Genomic DNA, 6,488 nt, shown 5'->3' with positions numbered 1-6,488 from the left:
CAATTTATCATTTCCTGGTTAGAAAGTCAGGTTATTGACATATCAGATTGAAGAGTTAAAAGGACTGCATGCTTGTGCTTGTGCTGTGTGTGTGTGTGTGTGTGCGTGCTCAGGTTAATAAGCTGTTTAGTTTATATTTAGACATGGAAACGTGCGTAATTTCATTTATAAGTTTATCTTGGTACAAGGGGTTTGATTTGGGTACGTGTGTCTGTACACACATGCACACACATAGTATATATATATTTATACACACACAACACACACACATATATATATATATATAAAAGTGTGTGTGTATGTGTATATATATATATATATATATATATATATATATATATACATATATATATATATAATATGTATTATATGTGTCTTGTAATATATACATATATATATATATATATATATATATATATATATATATATATGTGTGTGTGTGTGTGTGTGTATGTGTTGTGTGTGTGTGTGTGTGTGTGTGTTTGTAAATAATATTCACATAATTATTTGATAAATAGAAAGTATGATTGAATATTTACATATTTTAATCATAATATCAAGTTCCTTTTACTTTCGTGAATTACTTGACAACTCATTTAAGACATTGTTTTCATTAAACCAGACTTCGAGAGCTTCATGGTAATTGTAAAATTAAACGGGAATAGGTACTGACTTTCCTGTGTCCTGTGCAAAGTAAAGAAAAAAAAAATTTTATTCTGAATTTTTTTTTCACGCCCGAGTCGACCAAATCAGAATAAATGATAATTAAGAAAAGATACGCTGTGGAAATGTTCACGCACTCCCAGTAAGAAATATATATCTTTAAGGCTTAAGTTTAACCTGCTTCGAATACGTTGGATAAATTCTCATTAAGGATATCGTGTCAGGTTGATGTTTTTTTTTTCTATATTTTATTTATTTGTTTATTTAGTTATTTATTTATTTTGCAATGGGTGTAACAAACACGGTAGCGCTTTTGAGCCTCTTATCTGATGATTTTTTTATTTCTTTATTTAATTTATTTATTTATTTATTTTCATTTATTTAGTCATTTATTTATTTGTTTTGCAATGAGTGTAACAAACACGGTCGCGCTTTTGAGCTTATTATCTTTTTTTTTTCTTTAATAAAACGACCGAGAGAATTCGTTTCGGACCGATGTACCAATCGATAACTTGTCCGATACCTTGTGCTACGCGTCCGAACACTTTTCTTCTTTAATTTACATACATGATTACCTCCTCCTTCTAAACGGTTTTTGAGTTTTGCTTTGTGTTCGTTACGTTCTTGTAAGTTCTCATGTTGATTTCCTCGCCGACTGGACGTGGAGTGACTCCAGTCACCCTGGAAGCCAGCAGAATCTGGAACGGAATGAATATAAAAATCGTCTGAAAAGTCTTATTATTATTATTATTATTATTATTATTATTATTATTATTATTATTCAGATGAACTCTATTCATATGGAACAAGCCCACAAGGACAATTATTATCATTATTATTATTATTATTTTTTCTTTTTTTCTCTATCACAGTCCTCCAATTCGACTGGGTGGTATTTATAGTGTGGGGTTCCGGGTTGCATCCTGCCTCCTTAGGAGTCCATCACTTTTCTTACTATGTGTGCCGTTTCTAGGATCACACTCTTCTGCATGAGTCCTGGAGCTACTTCAGCCTCTAGTTTTTCTAGATTCCTTTTCAGGGATCTTGGGATCGTGCCTAGTGTTCCTATGATTATGGGTACGATTTCCACTGGCATAACCCATATCCTTCTTATTCCTATTTTCAGATCTTGATACTTATCCATTTTTTCCCTCTCTTTCTCTTCAACTCTGGTGTCCCATGGTATTGCGACGTCAATGAGTGATACTTTCTTCTTGACTTTGTCAATCAACGTCACGTCTGGTCTGTTTGCACGTATCACCCTATCCGTTCTGATACCATAGTCCCAGAGGATCTTTGCCTGATCGTTTTCTATCACTCCCTCAGGTTGGTGCTCGTACCACTTATCACTGCAAGGTAGCTGATGTTTCTTGCACAGGCTCCAGTGGAGGTCTTTTGCCACTGAATCATGCCTCTTTTTGTACTGATTCTGTGCAAGTGCCGGACATTCGCTTGCTATGTGGTTTATGGTTTCATTTTTCGTATTGCACTTCCTACATATGGGAGAGATGTTATTTCCGTCTATCGTTCTTTGAACATATCTGGTTCTTAGGGCCTGATCTTGTGCCGCTGTTATCATTCCTTCAGTTTCCTTCTTTAGCTCTTCCCTCTGTAGCCATTGCCAATTGTCATCGCTGGCTAGTTCTTTAGTCTGTCTCATGTATTGTCTGTGCATTGGCTTGTTGTGCCAGTCCTCTGTTCTGTCTGTCATTCTCCTGTCTCTGTATATTTCTGGGTCTTCGTCTACTTTTATTAGTCCTTCTTCCCATGCACTCTTTAGCCACTCGTCTTCACTGGTTTTCAAATATTGCCCCAGTGCTCTGTTCTCGATGTTGACGCAGTCCTCTATATTTAGTAGTCCTCTCCCTCCTTCCTTTCGTGTTATGTATAGTCTGTCCGTATTTGCTCTTGGGTGTGGTGCTTTGTGTATTGTCATATGTTTCCTGGTTTTCTGATCTATGCTGCGGAGTTCTGCCTTCGTCCATTTTCCACTATTCCTGCGCTGTATCTGATTACTGGCACTGCCCATGTGTTTATGGCTTTTATCATATTGCCAGCGTTGAGTTTTGACTTGAGTATCGCCTTGAGTCTCTGCATATATTCTCTCCTGATCGTGTCCTTCATCTCTTGGTGTTTTATATCCCCTCCTTCCATTATTCCCAGGTATTTGTATCCTGTCTCATCTATGTGTTTGATGTTGCTCCCATCTGGTAGCTTTATCCCTTCAGTTCTCGTTACTTTGCCTTTTTGTATGTTGACTAAGGCGCATTTTTCTATTCCAAACTCCATCCTGATGTCCCCAGATACAATCCTTACAGTCTGGATTAGGGTATCTATTTCCTTGATGCTCTTACCATACAGCTTGATGTCGTCCATGAACATCAGATGGTTGATTCTGTTGCCTCTTTTCTTGAGTTGGTACCCGGCATCCATCTTCTGTAGTACTTTTGTCATGGGAATCATGGCTACTGCGAAGAGTAGTGGGGACAGTGAGTCGCCCTGGAAGATCCCTCTCCTGATATTAACCTCTGCTAGTCTTATTCCAGAACTTGTAAGTATTGTATTCCAGTTGCGCATTGTATTTTTGAGGAAGCTGATGGTGTTTTCCTCTGCCCCATATATTTTGAGGCATTCTATTAGCCATGTGTGTGGTATCATGTCGAAGGCTTTCTTATAGTCTATCCATGCCATGCTTAGGTTGGTTTTCCTTCTCCTACTGTTCTTCATTACCATTTTGTCTATCAGGAGCTGGTCTTTTGTGCCCCTACACTTCCTTCTGCAGCCTTTCTGTTGGTGGGGGATGGTGTTTGTCTCCTCTAGGTAGTTGTATAGCCTTTCACTGATGATACCTGTTAGTAACTTCCACATTATTGGTAGGCAGGTGATAGGCCTGTAGTTACTGGCTATATTTCCCTTACTCTTGTCTTTTTGTACAAAGGATGTTCTTCCTATGGTCATCCATTTGGGTGCATGGTGATTTGAGATACAATGCTGGAGTTGTTCTGCTATTCGTGGGTGTAGGGCCTTGAAGTTTTTGAGCCAGTATCCATGGACTTCATCGGGACCTGGGGCTTTCCAGTTTGGCATTTTCTTTAGTTGGTGTCTGACTGCGTCTGTCGTGATCTCTGTGAATCTTTGTTTTATTCTCCCTGTTTCTTCTTCCTTAACTTCCTGGAGCCATGTTGCATGTTTGTTGTGTGATACCGGATTGCTCCATATGTTTTCCCAGCTGAATAGACTGAGGAAATTATGGTAAAGATCCTTTCCTAAGGAATCAACGCCGAGGAGAGCGGTCACCCATCCAACGACTTACCAGCCCCAATGTTGCTTAACTTGACTTAAGTCCATTGACGACCTAACCCACTCCTCCACGGCGCCACATTATTATAATCATTATTATATTATTATTATTATTATTATTATTATTATTATTCAGAAGATGAACCCCATTCATATGGAACAAGTCCACCACAGGGGCCACTGACTTGAAATTCAAGCTTAAAACAATATGGCGTTCATTAGAAAGAAGTAACAGAAGGTAAAATTAAATACAGAGAGAAGAAACCGAGAAGAGAGAGAAAAATTAACAGATGAATAGATAAATAGATCGACACGCTAATCAATGATTAAAATACGAAGATTGAGATAAGGAAAGGAAAACAATGCGAGTTTAGTTCCGGATGCGAATGATGCAGACTGGATTCGTTTATGGCGCCTTTTTTTTTTTTTTTTTTTTTTTGTGGGGGGGGGGGGGGGGTGGGGGGGGTTGGGGGTTGGGGGGGGGGGGGTGGGGGATAAATGTTTGTCTTGAGTCCGAAAGACAAGATGGCGCGATGTGTTCCGTGATAACGCGAGATATAACAAACTCCATGATCGGGAACAAGAGATACGAAGGATATGTTCTGGGAGATAGTTCGTAAGAGGATCGCATACATACACACACACACACACACACACACACACACACACATATATATATATGATACTAATATATATATATATATATATATATTTATATATATATATATATATATATGTTTGGGTATGTATATGTTTATGTTTTTTGTGCGTATGTATATATGGATATGGGATAAAGTCCCTGTGCAAATTAGGGTTAAGTAAAAGAACGCTTTTTAGCGTTTTAGTAATATTTATTATCTATAATTATCTTCATAAATTTTGTATGGATACATATATAATAAATAAGATAGTACATACAAACAAATTATGTACATAGATAGATAGATAGACTTGTAAGAATAAAGTAATTAATTAGATTTTTTATAATATTAAATAGCTCAGAATTCTTCTGATTGTTAACTTGATGGTATCATTGCCAAAAACTGCCTAATGTCTAGTGATTCGACATTATATTTTTGTATATATTTTACGGACTTTACCAAGAATCGGTTCTTTTTTTCAAATATCCATTTCGAATTTGGGCACTTTCTGATCTTTTGATATAATCTCATGTCAGCTGATACTGTTTTTTTTAGGATCATGTGATAAAATCTTATATCAGTTGATGGCCAATTTTGGGGAAAATTTTTTGTTTCTAGTTCAGTTACTTTTAGGTCAGTTTCTTTTCTCGTACTTTTACCAAAAGTGGCAGAGGGTATAACTTTGAAGGTATACAGTCTTTTTCAACCATTTTTCTTTTCGTATATCTTTCACTAATTAGGTCACAATTCACTCGACGTGGCATTACTTTTGTATATTGAAATATGTTCGTATTTCTTTTCATATTTCTCTTCATAATATCAAGCCAAGAAAACGGTGGTTTTTTTCTGTTCCATGGGGAAATTTGATGCAAAAATTGCCCTCGTGTTCCTTGTCGAAAAGCTTTGCACCCAACCCCAAATTTTCCTGTCAGTCATTTCTCTCGAATTCGCACTGAAATACGACCATTCTTCCATTTTTTTATATATATCTTATCAACCTGACTTTTTTAAGATTTTGAAATGGGGGTAAATTTAAGATCTACACGATCCTGGAACCCACATAGATCAAACTTTTTAATGAATATTAATTTCAAACATAATCTGGGTCTCGATTTCAATCATCCGTTATAGAAGCATCACTTAGGCCCTGACTTTCTCTTATCTTCATTTTGAAATTCAATTACCAGTCTTATTTTTTCTCCCTCAACACTGCCTACCTGGTTTTCGAGTGTTTTCCAAAATGTGGGGATTTATCGTAATATCAATTCTCCCACTTCGTAGATCTGTAATCTCCCCTCTGTGATTTTAGGTGTGATAAGTGTTCTATCATTCTATGCATGTTATTTATGTTATATTTTGGGTTTCACTTGCAAAAATCCTCATTTATTTTGGGTTTCACTTATCAAAACCCTCATTTCTTACCAAGTGTGAAGAATCTCTGTCGTCATCTTTGATGCAGTGAAACCTTCATCTGTGCTTTTTTTTTTTTTTTTTTTTTTTTTACATTGGAATGAATCATTCAGCCACAAGTATACGTGCTCTTAGCCATCACGACAATGCGTATGATATGCTTCATTTTTTATACCTTTTACCCATCAAACTACTCCTATCAGGTCATTTATTTTCTTGGGGTCATTTTGACCACTCTCAATCCTGTGTACCTTTTTCTACCTCTCCCTCTCCCTGTGGCAGCCTTCCAGGACCAACCTTACTGTTTACTCTGTTGTGACCTGAGTTTCCTTACCTCTGTTTGGGTAGATCGTTTCTATCAAGATTACAAGGAATTTATTGTCAAACTGGATTCATGTCTGTGTGGTTTCTATAATTAAAACTTTTATTTTCCTCCTGGAATATTTTATTAGTGCAGTTCGTTCAAAAGTAACT

The sequence above is a fragment of the Macrobrachium nipponense genome, chromosome 15 (genome assembly GCF_015104395.2).
Source record: "Macrobrachium nipponense isolate FS-2020 chromosome 15, ASM1510439v2, whole genome shotgun sequence".
NCBI lineage: Eukaryota > Metazoa > Arthropoda > Malacostraca > Decapoda > Palaemonidae > Macrobrachium > Macrobrachium nipponense.
The sequence above is the reverse complement of the archived record's forward strand: the minus strand, read 5'-3'. Positions refer to the sequence as shown.